At 36.6% G+C, this 12,697-nt stretch overlaps 1 pseudogene across 1 annotated transcript in view; it reads right to left on the minus strand.

The window, feature by feature from the left end:
* Positions 1-12,697, minus strand: part of LOC146917365 (methylecgonone reductase-like) — a 60,878-nt pseudogene that overhangs the window by 10,807 nt on the left and 37,374 nt on the right. Inside the window, exons 2-5 of the transcript XR_015015581.1 lie at positions 2,636-2,991; positions 2,131-2,362; positions 1,561-1,740; positions 734-951 (exon numbers count right to left, since the gene is read on the minus strand). The product of XR_015015581.1 is annotated as a methylecgonone reductase-like (transcript). The remainder of the gene's footprint in view (positions 1-733; positions 952-1,560; positions 1,741-2,130; positions 2,363-2,635; positions 2,992-12,697) is intronic.

Consider the following 12,697-nt stretch of genomic DNA (forward strand, 5'->3'; position numbering starts at 1 on the left):
TTGAAGGAGTTTTAACAAGGTTTATTCATGAATTCATCTTGTAATTCTTCTTTTATTGTTTGTTGCTCAATTATGTGTAACTAAACCCTCCATTGTTGGGGATGAATAGACCTAGATGAACATGTTTGTTATGACCTAGTTTATTTTATTGATTGAAATTCACATGATTGTTTCTCTTATTTCCGTTCTTAATGCTTTTTATTGTGTCGGCCGCCTTTAAATTGATTTACGGTTTATTTTGTGATACGGAAGTGGAATTGATAAACGCTTTGAAATAAGAGATCCTCGCCTTTGTAATCTAGGAATAGATACAAACCCTTGGAATCATTAAGAGAATTCTTGTTCGTTAATGCTTAACCCTAATCTTCAAATTCACTAAGGAATTAGGTCTTTAGTTTAGGTTTAAAGTTTTTGTCACTAAGGAATTAGGGCAAGAATAAATTAGATAATTTGGTAACAATCATATGAGTCGATTCAATAGTTGAGACTAAGTTATTAACTTTTCATGGTCATCTAGTGAAATTCATCCCTAGCATCTTTCTCCAATTAATCTTAATCACTTTACTTTCCATTATTTTCATTATTGCACTAAAAACAAACCTCGTACCTTTTTGTTCAATTAAGTCTTAAATACAATTCAATAGTATAACGCAATCCTCGAGTTCGATACTCGGTTTTACCGTTTTAACTTTACTACTTGAACGGTTTCGTACACTTGCGAAATATGCCATCACTCACCATCCCAAAGATCTTCCAAGGTTTTGTAAGGTCCATCTTCAGATACAAATTCTCTTACTAAGCATCCTCTCCTCTGTGGTATTTGCTTAATCTTCATCAAATCATCTGAACTAAGCTCCCAATTAAATATCTGAAGATTTTCTGTCATTCTTACCTTGTTGAAGCTCTTCACACTGGAGTGACACCTTGTTCCAATATCCATCTCAATGCAATCTACCATACCAACATTAATAGTTAGTATAGGACTTGAAGAGTGACATGGCAACCTTTTTACTATGAATTCAACACATTCTATGATAAGATTTCAAAATGACTAACAGTGGCACAAAAACTTTTCTTTTGCCAAATTCAATTGGAAGAAAGAATTTTGTATTCTGCAGTTATAAAAGTGTTATATGTTTTGGAATTATTAGAGTCTAAATATTTGGATTGGTTCTAACTCAACCTTATAAAACTGACTTGCAAGGTAAGGCTTAAACAGACAGAACTCGATATCTAAGTTGGTCTAACTCAAATTTGCAGAATCAATCGATAAGGTGGGGAATACCTCCACTTATAAATTCATGCACATGCATTATCTCTAATGTGAGACTCTTAATAGAGATTGTATTCGACATATTAATCAAGCTCGTTAAGCATGACGTAGATATTTAAACAGTTGAGTGATTGTACTATTACGTTCGATATAAATATTCAGGAAACTATTTCTCAATTATACAGAAAGTGTTTTCATCTCATGAACAAAGAAAACCAAATTCTGGTACCTTCAAACTTATTTGGTTAGGAAAGAAAGATCCAAGAAATTCCAAAGAAAAAATTCACCTGTGGCACACTCTTTCCTGTTGAAATTGCAATATCCTTTAAGATTGGACTCTCCATAACAGCAAGGGTACCCCATGAAGCACCATTAGCTCCCAAAGGGGACCATGCACTCATCTGTATTCCTTTTTCTTGGCAGAATTTTCTCAGATTTCCTTGCTGCCATGCTACATTCATTTCAACCTGAAAATTTTTAAGTACAAATCTCGAATCACTTCATCATCATCAAAGTAAAAATGCAAAATCTTGTCAAATTTGATCGTCATTGAAAATTGATGACACTCACTGTTACATAATATCTCCGTTTCAAAATATAGGATGTCTTCGGAAAAATTATCGTCCCATTTTATAAGACCTTTGTCAAATTTTGGCTTAAATATGAAAATGGTCTCCAGAAATATCGTAGATTTTGATTTTAATTCAGTAAAAACAATTTTTTTGTTTTAGTATAAACTAATGTTTTGTCTTGAAGGATAAATTGTAATAATCTTCCTATCTATGTTCTTAATTCTCGTGATTCATTTAACAGTTCCAAAATTTAGGGATGAAGGTAGTAACTTGAAAGATTTTTACCTGATTAACAGCTGGTGGAATAGTAGCATTTTGTAAAAGTTCAGAAAGCTTTTTTGCCCCAAAATTGCTCACACCAATAGACTTGGTTAAGCCTAACTTAGTGCACTCTTCCATGGCTTCCCAAGTCCCTTTTATGTCAAAAGGAAGCACAACTCCTCTGGCCTCATTTCTAGGTTTCAATCTCACTGGAAAATGGATTAGGTAAAGATCCACATACTCAAGTCCCAACCTCCTTATAAAATGTTAAAGAGCAAGTTAAAACAATTGAGTTAATAATCACATAATAAAACAACAATTTAATTTTGATGCAGTCATTTAAAAAAAAAAAAAAAGTCACTGTCAACAAATCACAATCAATCGTATGTGTGAGTTTACCAGTAGTTATAATCAATATTGAGGTATGATTGATTGGCTATACTGACGGTGTATTGGAATTAGATCCATATAACAAAGGCAGATGTTCATGAAAAATAGAAAGAAAGTAAAAAATGAATGTTATAATTACTGCAGTGAGTTCTTGCGGGGAGGACAAGGTCAGGATGAGCATCAGTACACCACAGTTTAGTGGTGATGAAAATATCGTCGCGGTTTTTAATAAGACCTTGGTTTTGTGCTTCTGCTATAGCTAGGCCAAGGGCCTCCTCAGAACCATACATAGCTGCAGTGTCGAAATGACGGTAGCCGACTTGGATGGCAGCAGTCAAGACAGGTATGAATTCTTCATTTGGTAGGAGAACCGCTGCTGAGGTTCCAAAAGAAAGCATAGGCATTGTGTGGCCAGAGTTTAGCACCACATCTGGAACTGCTTTTTGCTCCATCAATGTATTGTTTTCCTTCTGTTATTCTATATATGCTATAAGCCTAAAATGAAAAAACATTATCAAAATGGGATGAAGAACCCCCTAAGGTTAAGTTTATAGCACCGACACTTTAAATTAGAGGCATGTCTGATATCTGACACTCGCATTTAATTATACAATTTTCTCAAATTACAACCGATGTCATGTGATAGGTGTTTGTATACCGATGTCATGTGATAGGTGTTTGTATGTGTGTCCGGACTTCATAGCTTGGGTTGTTTGGTAAAAAGGACTTTTTAGGGAACTAACTAAATACTTATCACATAAGTGTTTGTTTATTGGTTATTTCTTTAACAAAATATAAAATAAAATCAACTTGTTTTCATAAGTTAACCTTAAAAGCTTACAGAAATAAGTTGAAAGTAACTTATGAACATATCATATGTTATTTCCATAAGCTAATCCGTATAATTTTACGAGTGGTTATGTAAGTAGATAAATTTAAAGTAGTCACACAATCCAAATTCATATTGAGAACGCAAATAGAATTATGATACAAGATGTTCGTATAAATAATTACAATTAACAACAACCTATTTTTTCACTCTTTTTTGAGCCTTGAATATGATAGTAATTGTTTTTTTTTTTAAAGAAAATTAACAACCTAACAAACTCGCAACTAACTAACTAACTAACCAATTGTTCCGTGAGCATAGCTCAGTTGGCAGGGACATGCATTGTTACATGCAGGGACCGGAGTTCGAACTCCGATGTAACACCCCGTTTTCCCAACATAAAAATTTCATCATAAATCAGAGTATTTAAATCACAAACGGAATGTCACATACTTCTTTTAAAACACTCCGTCTTATAAGTGAACTCTATCAACGGAAGATGACTATCCCAATACTTGAATGATAGCTGTTATTATAAGTGAACTCTATCAACGGAAGATGACTATCCCAAGTTCCACCTTGCTCAAGTACACATACTCTCAACAAATCTTCGAGTGACTGAATCGTTCTTTCCGACTGACCATCTGTTTGGGGATGATAAGCCGAACTCAATCTCAACTTAGAGCCTAAAGCTTCTTGCAAACTCTTCCAAAATCTCGAAGTAAATCTTGGATCTCTATCTGACACAATGCTTGAAGGAACACCATGCAACTTCATAATATCTCAAATATAAATTTCTGCCAACTGAGCTATAGGAAAACTAATATTGATCGGAATGAAGTGTGCCGACTTCGTCAATCTATCGACAATCACCCAAATAGCGTCATTCCCTTTAGGAGTATTCGGCAAACTCGTCACAAAATCCATGGATATTGTCGCGTCATTTTTCGGAGATCAAGGCTATTTGATTAGCTTTTGACTCACTAATTTATTTCACGACTGAACATTTTTATTTTTTAAGAAAAGGGGAAAAAAGTTCAAACTACCCCATTTTGAAAAGATTTTGGATTCGGGGGTTAGTTACATAAAGAGAAGGTATTAGCACCCTTTATGTCCGTACTACTCTATGGGAACCTCTTGGTTTCATTTAATTAATGTGCTATAACTTGCTTATTTTTGAAGAAAGAAGAATTTGAAATGATTAATAAAGGAGGACCTAATTATCTACATTTTATTGATTTGAAAGGACGAGTGTCCTCTGCCTACGTACCCGTGAGGGATCAAAATCACGTAGTTCGTGGTAAAAATTGACGTTTCATTGGTTGTGTGTTTTTTATTAGTTTGAAAAAGGTTTTAAAATGGAAAAGCCAAATGGCAAATGATATTTGTTTGTGTTTTTTAATATTGAAAGAAAATTACTCAAAGTAAAATTAAATGGATTGAAATTTGATTAAGAAAAGAAAATAAAAAAAAAAGAGACGTCACTTGATTTAAGATCAAGGTTTATTTAAAAAAAAATATTTTTGTGTTTTGTTTTTGTTGTTTTTGAATGATAACTAACGGAGCATAAAAAAGTAAAAGCGTAGGGATTTTGTGGTGACGTTGGATCACCACAAAACCGTTAACCTAATCTAGAAACATAGAAAGAAAGGCATACACACACGCACCCTTGCACCTACAGCTATTACATTAAAGCCTATGATACATGCTATAGTCTGCAGAAAAATAAATATGCATGATAATAAACCTAAACTAAAGATGTATTTACATTAAACCTAATATACATTCTAAAGTCTGACAAAAATGAATAAATTAATATGCAAAACGATGAAACTAAACCAAAATGCATGAATGATTTACATCAAAGCCTAATATACAAACTACGTCCACGTGGTAAAATAAATAACGAAAAGTGAAATATGCATGATAATAAACCTAAACTAAAGATACATGAATGATTTTTACATTAACCTAATATGCATTCTAATTATTAAAAAAATAAAAATAAGTGACATAAAAAATAAATATGCAATGAACAAATGAATGATGAATATGCATCCTAATCTAATAAATATAGAAATAACAACATGCTAAAGAAAATAATAACAATGCAAGAGAATTTAAAATGCATGAAGTAGAATAAAAAAAAATGATGCAACAGTGGGGTGCAGGAAGCAATCAGGGGGGTATTAAACAGCAAGCAGGAAAAATAAAAGGGAGAAGCAAGATGAGCCTTGCAGGCCGAACCGGGTCGGTTGTTGGTGTACGGGTTGAACCGGTTCGGATGGGTTGATATATAAAGGTTGTGGGCTGTTTTTTATTCATTTCAAAGCCAGACTCTCTATCTTCTTTCTTTCTAATCCCTAAACTCTCTCTTCCTCACCTTGTGCTCTGTTCTTTCTCACGTTCTCCTTCTCTCTTTATTCTTCTTCTTCAACAAAATGAAGGGGCGGCCGGAGGAAGATCCGGTGCGGCGGTTAGCCGTCGTTGACGGCGCCGCCGCCGCTGTTAAAGCCCCAAACACCTCTTTTTCATTCTTTCTTTTCCTTATTCTCTCCTCTAATCCTATTTCTTTCTCTCAAAAACAAAAAGAAAACAAACAGGGATAAAAATAAAATACCCTTATGCGTTTAGCTCTGATTCGGACTGGCTACGAGCTGAACGATTGTTGGCTCGCGTGTCTCCGATTCGTCTGTGTTGAATGGCTGGCTGTAGTGTCTCTGTGTCTGGATCGGTTCGGTGCTGTTATGCGGCCCTGATAGTGGTGACTGGTCTCCTGTGTGTCGCCCTCGGTTTCGTGTCACCGTCGCAGCTTCCGATTTGGACTTGTGAACTCGTCAGCTGCGTGTTGTGTCCGCTGTGTTGTGTGTGTTGCTCATTGTAAGTTTGGGATGTGGATTTGGTTTGGCTGGTTCTGCTTCGTTTCCGATTCGGCTGAGTTCTTGTGTTGCGGCTTGAGATGATTATTTGTGGTGTGTTTGTATTAGGTTTTGGGAGGGTTTGAGGTTTGTGTTCAGTTGGAATTGAATGTGTTATGCGTGACTGAATTGTGTAGGTTTTTTGAGATGATTCTGTTGATTTTGATGCAGGTTTGGGATTGAGATTGTGTTGTTGAAAAAATGGTTGATGAGTTGTGCGATGAAAACGTTTGGCTCGGTGGATTTGTGTGATAGACTTGGCCGTGAAAATGGTTTGTTTCCTTGTGAATTTCGGCCCCCTTGACTGTGTATTTTGTGCAGGTTTTATAGTGCTGGACTTAGGTTTTGGGGTTTGTTAATGAAGAGCAAAAACTTGTGCTTGAATTGGGATGAGAAGGAGGAAAAAAATGTGATTCGGTTCCTGGATTTTGAGCAACACGTTTGCAGATGTACCTGGACATATTTTTTGACTCCATGGACACTATTTGGACTTATCTCTTAAAAAACAAATAACAATAATAATAAAGATAAATATGCATATATTTTTTGGATTTTTATTGAATTAAAAAATGAGATAAAAATAGAAAAATGAAAAAAACAAACTACGCCTACCTCTAAAAAACAACAATTAAAAAAATGAAAATAATGATGAGGACTAATTTAAAAGGAAAAAATTGAAAAGTTAAGATTAGATTAAATTAAAAAACAAAACAAAATTAAAGTTAATTAAAACTTAAATAAAAGATGGAAATTAAAAATAAAAATAATGAGAGAAGAGGGTCCAACTCGAAATCAGACATGAGGTATTTTAAAATACCTCTCTGCCAAATTTTTCACTGAAAAAGTCAAAGACTTAATTAGGTCAAAGGACACGTGTCGGTGTATGAATGTAGGATTCTTAGGTCAAAAATTGGGGTATGACAGATATGCTATCCCATTTCCATTCTGGTACATCTAACGGTGTCATCAACCCAACAGGTTTCTGATGCTCTACTTTCGACTTCTGACAAATCAGACAAGAGTACACAAATTGTGCTACATCACGTTTCAATCCAGACCACCAAAACAACTTCTTCAAGTCATGATACATCTTTGTAGCTCCCGGGTGAATACTTAAGCTACTCCTATGACTCTCTTCAAGAATCATCTTCTTTATCTCATCATTGTCTGGAATGCAAATCCTACCTCGAAATCTCAGCACACCTTGATCATCTACCTTGAAGTCATTATCTTCAGTTTGATTACTAGCAACCAACAAGTCCACAAACTTAACATCAGCTTTCTGCGCATCTTTAATATCTTTTAAGAAATCATTATCAATTTTCAGCATTCCTAACTTAATGCTCCGAGACAGCATTTCACAAACTAAGCTCATATCTCTAAACTGTTCAAGCAATTCAAATTCCTTCACCATCATAGCAGACATACGTAAACTCTTCCTACTTAAGGCATCCGCAACAACATTAGCTTTACCCGGATGGTAATTCAAACTAAAGTCATATTCCTTCAACAATTCGAGCCACCGTCGCTGTCGCATATTAAATTCTTTCTGATCAAACAAATACTTCAAGCTCTTGTGATCACTAAACACCTCAAATCTCGAACCATACAAGTAATGTCTCCAAATCTTAAGGACAAATACGACTGCAGCTAATTCAAGGTCATAAGTAGGATAGTTTCGTTCATGAGTTCTCAACTGTCTTGATGCATAAGCAACAACTTTACCATCTTGCATAAGCACACCGCCTAAGCCCAATTTGGACGCGTCACAATACACCACAAAAGGTTCATCAGGTTTTGGTAAAATCAAAACTGGAGCCGTCGTCAAACGCTTTTTCAATTCATTGAAACTGTTCTCACAATGAACATCCCACACAAAGGTTTTACCTTTACACGTCAACTGTGTTAACGGAAGTGCTAACTTAGAAAATCCTTCTATAAATCTTCGGTAATAACATGCCAAGCCCAATTTGTCACTCATCTTCATGTATTCTGCTTTGGGTATGGCAGTGACAAGAGCTCCTCTGATAATATGTTGCTTCTTGTAAAGTTTCCTCAGTTCTGGAGTATGTTTCTTTCTATCCACAGCAGCTCCTTCTTCATCAAGGACTAAATCACCAACACCATCTTCCAGAATATCCCATAATTCTTCATCCAGGCTCATGATGTTACTGTAAAAGTTGGTCTTCCACCAAGAGAACTCTTCAGCATCTCCATTGAACTTTGGAACTTTTCCAACACTGGTTTTCTTACTATCACTATAATCATGTGAGACATGTTTATAGCTAGTATCACTAGAACCAGTAGGAGGAGGAGTAGACATGTTTTTCTCAGATCTTTGACTGTTGCACGGTTAAGTGTTACACAACAGACTAGGGCTCTAGATACCAATTGAAGGTGAGAAAAACACAAGAAGGGGGGTTGAATTGTGTTTTAGAAAAATTCTTCGTTTCTCCTAAAAACTGAACACACTGATCAGAAGCTAAGCGAGACAGCTTCTGAAGTGATAATCAGAATCTAAATGCAGCGGAATGAAACAGAGAGAGAGAAGAAGAACGACACAAGGCAATTATACTGGTTCCTTCCACAATCCGGAAGTAGTCCAGTCCCCCTTGCACTTCCAAGGAGATTTCACTATGAGTAATATCTGATTACAAATGCTCAAGCACACAAGCAAGAGACTTCCAATGCTCAAGCACACAAGCAAGAGACTTCCTTTGCTCAAGAACGCAATCAAGAGACTTCCTGCTCAAGCACAATTGCAAGAGACTTCCTAACTAAACAAAATTACACAGAAAATTGTTTAAGGTTGAACACTTGATATACAATCAGAGGTGCTCACAATACAAATCAGATACAGACTCAATGGACTTAAGAATTTCTAAGATATGACTTTGAGACACAGAAATTCTAAGTGAATGCAGAACAATTTCAGCAGAGGTTTGGTACTTGTGAAAATCTTGTGAGTCTTTCGTTCAGCGTTCTTGCATTACCAATTCTCTAGGTCTTCACTCCTTTATATAGAGGTGTGAAAGAGACGTTGTGAAATTGCCAGCGCACCAAAGAGTCGTTGTTGAAGCTTGATCTTTCACCAGTGATATATTGCCTGATTTGGTTGTTGTCCTATGAAGAACAAATTTGAAATCCATTCCTTATCCAAAGGAACATCTATGCAGGCGAAGCTGTATTCTGGAGCTGTTTTCTTGTCTTGTAGCGTGGACACAAAACAGAGTAGTGGAGAACGTGGTTGTACAATTCGTACAAAGTACAATGTCAACGCTTTCGTCCAAATTGCAAGCACAAGCCTTCAAACACCTTTGAAATGACCGTTGCAAAATTCCACTAATCCTTTGTTTGTGTTTTCGAATCCAATAGACAGCTTTTGCATTGATAATTCTTCAATTCTTGAATCTTTTGTAAATCCAGTTGAGATTCAGCTTCTGGTGAAATAGCTTCTGATGAGGCAGCTTCTGATGATGCAGCTTCTGATGATATGACTTCTGCAGCTTCTGATGACGCAGCTTCTGATGATGTGGCTTCTGGACCTCTTGTCTTCAGAAGCACTATTCTTCAGGAGCAGCTTACTTCAGGAGCGCTATTTCTTCAGGAGCAGCTTGACTTCAGGAGCGCTTTGCCTTCAGAATCATTTAAGCTTCATTTTCTTTGCTCTTTATTTGCTCATTCAGAACCAATGATGATGTAACTTTATAATTATGGTCCTGTACACTTGAACAAATATTAGCTAGCCCAATTTACAATTTTTAATACCTTGTTATCATCAAAACTCTTTAAGGTTCATTGTTAAACACATTTTGTTCCAACAATCTCCCCCTTTTTGATGATGACAAACAAAAGTATTTAAAATTGATCAATTGTTGTTAATCTAATTAACAAGTTGACTTTGGGGTTCTGAGGTTTGTAAGCTCAGAATCTGAGGTTTGTAAGCTCAAACTCCCCCTGAGTCTGATAGTCTTTAAGGTGAGGTTTGTAAGCTCCCCCTAAGTTCTATCCAGGTTAATTAAATTCATTTTTCGCACAATAAAAAATATCAGAGCTTAAAAACAAAATTGAATCATTGAAAGAATTAACTTATAGATAAGAAGAATGGTTCAATTAATTTTACTTGAATTTTGATACTTCTTCGTTCGTTCATAGCTTATACCAATAAGGTAAAAAAAATGATAGAAGTTTTTCAAAAATTTCAAATGCCATTAATGGGGCTCAGAGCCTTTAAATACTTGTCACATATACTCCCCCTTTTGTCATTATCAAAAAATAATAAAAAAAATAAGCATAAAAGACAAAAAGATTTGAGAAAAACTCAAACAAAAGAGAGTATACAAGAAATTAATCAGATCAAGGATATATGAACATGAATATCTAAAATATCAGAAGCAGCTAAACAGTCAGAATCAGTAAGCATTCAGAAGCAAAGAGAATTAAAACAGAATGGTTTCAGAAGCAAGGACTAGGAATTTAAAACAAACAACAACCAAAAAGAAAAACACAAGGGTGTGCAACTAAGGGTTGGTTTGATGTTGTTTCTTCATCTCCTCCATTTCTTCAATCTTCTTCTGCAACAGTTCTTCAAGCTGTTGTTGCCTCTGGAGAAGAGCCTGTTCCCTTTCCTTAGCTTCTTGCTGCTGCTGTGCCATCTGTTTCTTCAGAAGCTTACACAACCTGGCTTCTCTGGTCAAGTAATCCGTTTCTAAGAAGAAAGGCTGGTTTGCCAGGAGCAGTGTAGAACTTCTTACTCTAAGACTCTGATTCAGATTTTCCATTAGCCTTCTGACTGATGCTTGCTTGACTCTGATGCATTTAGCCTTGATCTCTTCAATAAGTTCAGCTGCCCGGTTCTGAAGAGATGCCCAGGTGTCTTCATATGCACTTGTGAGATCAATTGTCCTTCTTTGATCCACAAGATTATGCAACTGACTCAAGATTGAGAGAAGCTCAGAATTAATATATTCAGATTCCAGGATGTTTGAGGGTGGTTGTTCAAGGATTTCAAGATCAGAATCACTGATTTCCAAATCTTGAACAGGGTTAGGAACTGGAATGGTAAAGTGTGTTTGTGTGTTTGAAGATGAAGGCTGGTCAGAGGCAATGTGAGTGGTAGAGGTTGAGGCTTGAACATTGACTAGAGATATGTCAACATCCATGGGAGTTGGTTCTGGAGAGTGTTCAGGTAAAGATTGAAATTCAGTTTCAGTTGGTGGTTGTTGTGGTGAAGTTGATGTTTGAGTGTTGAGTTGGGGGTCAATGGTAGCTGTTGGTGATTTTGGGGGTGTTGTGGGTTTATGTGGTTCAGGTGTTTGTTGATGGGGGTTTTCTAAAACAACATTTTCAGAAGCAGCTGCTTCTGGAGTTGCTTCAGAGGCCTTTTCTGAAGTAGATTTGTCTATGGGTAACTCACCTGAGTAGTGGAGAGCAAGATTGTCTAAGACAGAAGTGTCTTCTATTGGTTCAGGTGCTGATGGTGAAGAGGGTGAAATGGGGAGAGAGGTGACTGGAATCTGAATTACCTGATCTGCAGGGCCAGCTTCAGAAGTGATCTTCTGTGGATCAGCAGCTTGAGGAACTACTTCTGAAGTTCCCTCTTCTGGAGCTTTTTCAAAAATGAGCATCATATCGTCTTCCTCATTGTCTTCAGTAGGCTTACCAGCAATGGCTCTTACTTCAGCCAATTTATCTTTGTAGAACCTATCACAGTCTTCCAATCCCAAAGCCTTGAGCTTTTCATCTCTTTGATGAGTGTATTGTGCTTTTAGATCCTTCTTGTCTGAAATAAGTTCAGAAGCACGCTCATCTGCCATCCTTTTCCTTATTGGAGTCATCTCAACCATAGGACTCACAAGTTGAAGGGGAGCATTCTTCTTCTTCAGCTTGGGATCAGCCTCTTCTTTCTCCATTTCTTCAAGAGCTTCCTCCAGCTACTCTTGAGTGATTACCAAGTCTGCCTTACCTTTTCTTCTCTTCTGAGGAATAGAAGCAGCACCGATCTTCTGCATCTTTCCTTTATCCTTGATAGAAACAGGTTTAGCTTCAGACTTAGCAATTTTAGCAATTGCAGCTTCTGACTCAGTACTGGTTCTGGCCTTCTTTCCTTTAGTAGGAGCAGCATCAGATTCAGAACTAGTTCTGGCCCTTTTCCCTTTAGGTGCATCAGAAACAGCAGCTTCTGACACAGCAACTGCTTTGGCCTTCTTGCCTTTCCCTTTAGCAAGAGCAGCTTCCCCCTGAGAACTTGCATCAACCTCCAAGATGTACTCAGCTATTAATCTAGCTAAGTGTTCAGGATTACTTTCCTTAACTATGGAAGGAAAGTCCCTGATAAACTCAGATTCTTCTGTGGTCAACTCCAACCATTTCTCATCTTTAGGAGCTGTCTTGAAAAAGTGCATTGAATGCAAAGTTTTGCTACTGATAGTCTTCTCTGCAGTAGAAACTTCGA

This window comes from Medicago sativa, chromosome 6 (genome assembly GCF_051527215.1).
Source record: "Medicago sativa cultivar Bolivia chromosome 6, Bolivia_mono, whole genome shotgun sequence".
Taxonomy (NCBI): Eukaryota; Viridiplantae; Streptophyta; class Magnoliopsida; order Fabales; family Fabaceae; genus Medicago; species Medicago sativa.